General features: G+C 33.8%; 1 pseudogene; it reads right to left on the reverse strand.

Annotated features, from left to right (window-relative positions):
- Positions 1 to 1,875: 1,875 nt before the first annotated feature.
- The window catches only part of LOC120111188, a 3,386-nt pseudogene continuing 974 nt past the window's right edge, over positions 1,876 to 4,287 (reverse strand).

The following is a 4,287-nucleotide window of genomic DNA, read 5'->3' on the forward strand; positions in this document are numbered from 1 at the left end:
ACAAAAATAGTGACAAGGGGTCGTCCTATCTTAATCCTATTTTCACTTTAATCAAGTTACCTACCTGACCATTAACAAGTACCCCAATCTTGCACTAAAACAATATGTTTTTAACCAATTAATCCAAATCATAGGAAAATCTTTGCGATATACAAGATCCAAAGGCAAGTACTAGTTTAACTTGTCAAAAGCATTTTAAAGTCAGGCTTTGCACAAACTATCTTTGATATTCTTAGTGTAATAGTAGTGAATCACTTCATGGACTCATAATTAGTCCAGAATCAATCTTCCCTTGATAAATGTTGATTATTACTAAGTATCAAACTAATGCTGACATAAAGATTCTCGTCTTTTCACAACACTTCTATTATGACCTTAATCATGCTGTGAATTAGACTAATAGGTTGATAGTTCGTAGGCTAATTAAGCTAATCCTTCTTAGGAATTAGAGTAAAAAAAGAAAAATTGATCATGTCAAGTTCATTATTTGTTTCATAAAATTGTCTAAAGAATTGGATAACATCCAATAACATCCATCTTGACCAAACTCTATAAATGTTGATACAATTTATTGATAAATCCATCAGGGCCTGGAAATTTATTTTTTTTGCTGAAAGTGAAGATTACTTTTTAATTCTTATCTTTAGAGAATAACTCCATAGTTGATGCAGGTTCAACTAGGATAAGGCATAGAGTACTGACCATGTAGCATCTAGAAAATTGTTGCCATTATCTTTAAATAGATCGTAGTAGAAAGAAGTGATAGAACATTTGTTATATCCTTTTATAGGTAAATTTGGTCCTGTTCCAAATGACATTTTGATAATATTGAAATATATATGGTTACTTGTCACTTTATAACGACTTTACTTTAGCTCTTTGTTTTCAATAGATTTTCTTCTTAGCATCTCTTATTTGATGTTTCTCACCCTCAAATACGGAAATATTTCTTATTTGATATCAAGTCGCTCTATTGCTACTATTAGACATTGTTAAGCTGCACAATTTACTAGTGATGATAGACCAGTGTCTAAGGGCATTCCTGACGGCTCTAAGCTTAATCACCATAGTCTTAGTAGCATCATTATCGAGCTGAGGTTTTAGTCTAGATTTTCTCCATTAGAGTATTATTTTAGGTTCTTTTAGCCACCTCTATTCAAATGTAAAAATGTATGAAGTATTAGAGATGGTCTCTACAGTAAGTAGAAGGGGAGTGTGATTAGAATAACTATTAGGCAAGGATTCTTGTTAAGTTAGGGGGTAAAAGCCCTCTCATTTGACTAAGATAAAAAAAATGATCAAGTCTTTATAATGTCAATTCATCCCTTTGATTCGACCAAGTAAATTTTCTAGTTTTAAGGGGTAGATCAAAGATGCTGCATTCCTTAACAAATTTTTGAGAGGCAGTGGAGTCTTTTCCACATTGAAATTTCTCTTTCATTTCTCTGTTGGAAATTGTGGCATTGAAATCTCCTCCCATGATCTAGGGTCATCAAAATAAATTTCTAACCTTTTTGAGCACCTACCAAAATTTTCTATAAAGATCTTCATCGAGAGGCCTATAGACAGTGGTGTACGTATGTATATGACAATTATTAGACTGTCCTCCAACTCAATATTGGCGAATAAATTTTGCAAAAACTCGATGATAAGATATTTATTCAATTCTAGCGCAGTAAAATACGAGAAACTATTAGTTGGACCGCTTAACGGTGTACCAGTCCAATCAGAAACCAATATGTGTAATAATAATCCATGAGGGATCCATGCTAAATGCATGGGCTATTAAGTAAAAAATAGAGAGAAATGAAATTTGAATGCGCTCTGCCCTCTCCCTTTCTTCTCTCCCATTCTTTCGAAAGAAACCCTAAGGTTTCACATACGCCGCTGGTCTTCGGCTCTTCGTGTGCCATCGGCATCCTCTCGAGCAAACTCTAGCATTGAGCTTCTCGTGTGATGATGCCTCAGGCTCCCGTGCACCATTGGTATCCTCTCGAGCCCCCTTGAAGTTCTCCCCTCCAATTCAAAACCCACTTTACCATCTTCTTTCTCTTGCCCCTTTGTTCTCCAGCTATCACATGTTGTCGACATCGTCCTGAGCCCCCCTCTCTGCTCGATCTTAAGTGACTCTACTGGAAGCCTAGATTGGCTTCCTGCACCATAACACTATAATTTAAAATGTAGTTTATAAGGGCTCTAGTTGTTTGAAATGCAGTTTATTAGGCCTCAACTATAGTTCAGAAAATTGATCAAAAAATTTAATTACCATAGGAATTTTGTGCAAGGCAATCCATTAATAGTGTGGTTGAAAGTAATTGTTCAAGTGATTACTTGTTTAATATCTGGATATGCATGTTCAAATATTTATAGATATATGGTTGCTTTCTAGCTACCAAAAATTTTGATGTTTACTGATCTCAAGCCATTTCTTCCAGTTATTTATTAGTAATAATGTTGTGATTATAGTTATATTTTAGATTACGGTTAAATTTCATCAAGAAATAAATATGCCTATGATATATGAAACTATTTTGATTATTTTTTTTAAATTATGCCAAACTTCTAGCGCTATAGGTTGGCTTCTAAGGATGTTATTATTTTTTATGTTTTTAGTTTGTTAGAAATAAAATTACAATAATTATAAATCGGGTGCCTTTGTGATCATGCTCTTGTATATGCTGTAATGCATTCTTGTCTATATAATTTTTTTGGGCATCAAAAACAGCCACCTTATGTTGGTGAAGAAATTGTAGCACCGGTTAATGTTAATTTAGTGTCATGATCAGAAGATATGTTAATTTGTTAATTTGTCAGGAACCAATTCTGGATTCTTCTTAATAACAATTTGTTAATTTGTTAATATTTTTCTTTTGCAAGAGGCCCTAATGTCTCAAATTAGTACAGGTTCTCAAAGTAGCCCATTTTCGCTAGATTATGTCAACAAGGTGTGCCATTGTGGTCGTGTGGCTTCAATATAAGTTTTAAATTAATGAAAAATCCAAGTAAGTTATATTATAATTGTGAAGAACATCATTTTGTAGCTTGGTGCTTGCCTTTAAATGATAAATCTAGAGGTCAATCTTCAGTAATAATTGAAGATTCACTTCAAGAGATAAGAAGATAAATTAGTGATTTGAGGATGGAGTCAAGAAAATTGTATTGTAAGATTAAGGAATCAACTACAAGTAGTGCTATAACAAATAAGCTTTTTGTTAGAATTATAGCACTAGTTCTTGTTGTAATAGTGTATAAGTGACTATCATTGTATTTGGGAGAACTTTTTATTGTAATTCTTATAAGTGTTTAGTTTTTGTAAATAATGATGTTATTTTAGTTAAATGACCATCTTAATTTTTTGCTTGCTAAATTGTAAGAAGGTGAGAGTGACATGTTGTAAGATTGATACTCTTGACTATCATTTCATTGAAATTATGTTGGAAGATTGAACATTTTGGAACTCTCAGGAGAGATGTATACAGTCTTATAAATGCAAATCCAAATAATTTGTTATCTAGTTTTGCCCTTTTTCTGTATCAAGAAAGATAGTGGAAACGAAGCAAAAGCAGTCAGTAAAGAGCAAGCAATGAGACAATCAGACCCCTCTGATTGGCTTGATTCCCTCTTCATCTAGTTTTGTCGACGGCACGGGCTTGGGAGGCCCCCCACCCTCTCCACGCTAGGATTTTGCACTAGGTATAAAGGAGAAATAGGGAGGTAGAGAATAGAGAGTTTCACCAACAACATAGGCTCAAGTGGGTTCAAAAGACTTTTGGATCAAGCGGGTTTGAAAGACACTGATTTTATTCTCCTTCGGCTTCGTGTTTTCCCGTCTTTCTTCTTTACACTTGTTAGTTTCTGGTTGGACTGGCCCACTGCCGAGTTGGTTCACCAAGTCTAACCAATAATTTCTCCCAAAATATTGCTTGAGGTACCTGAGGTATTAAGAATTGCTATTTATCAATTATGTTATTACCAATGGATCTCAAAGAGGCTTACTAAGGGTTTGGAGTTTTACTCTCTTGAATGACCGCCATCTACTCTTTGCTTGACATGGATCAAGTGCTAACAAGAAATACAAATGAACTCTTCCACGGTCCGTTAATTCATGACCAGTAGAGATTCATTCATGTAAACCATTTCTTCCAGTTATTTATTAGTAATAATGTTGTGATTATAGTGATATTTCAGATTGTGGTTAAATGTCATCAAGAAATAAATATGCTTATGATATATCTATTTTGATTATTTTTTTTTTAAATTATGCCAAACTTCTAATGTTATAGGTTG

The sequence above is a fragment of the Phoenix dactylifera genome, chromosome 6 (assembly GCF_009389715.1).
Source record: "Phoenix dactylifera cultivar Barhee BC4 chromosome 6, palm_55x_up_171113_PBpolish2nd_filt_p, whole genome shotgun sequence".
Lineage (NCBI taxonomy): Eukaryota > Viridiplantae > Streptophyta > Magnoliopsida > Arecales > Arecaceae > Phoenix > Phoenix dactylifera.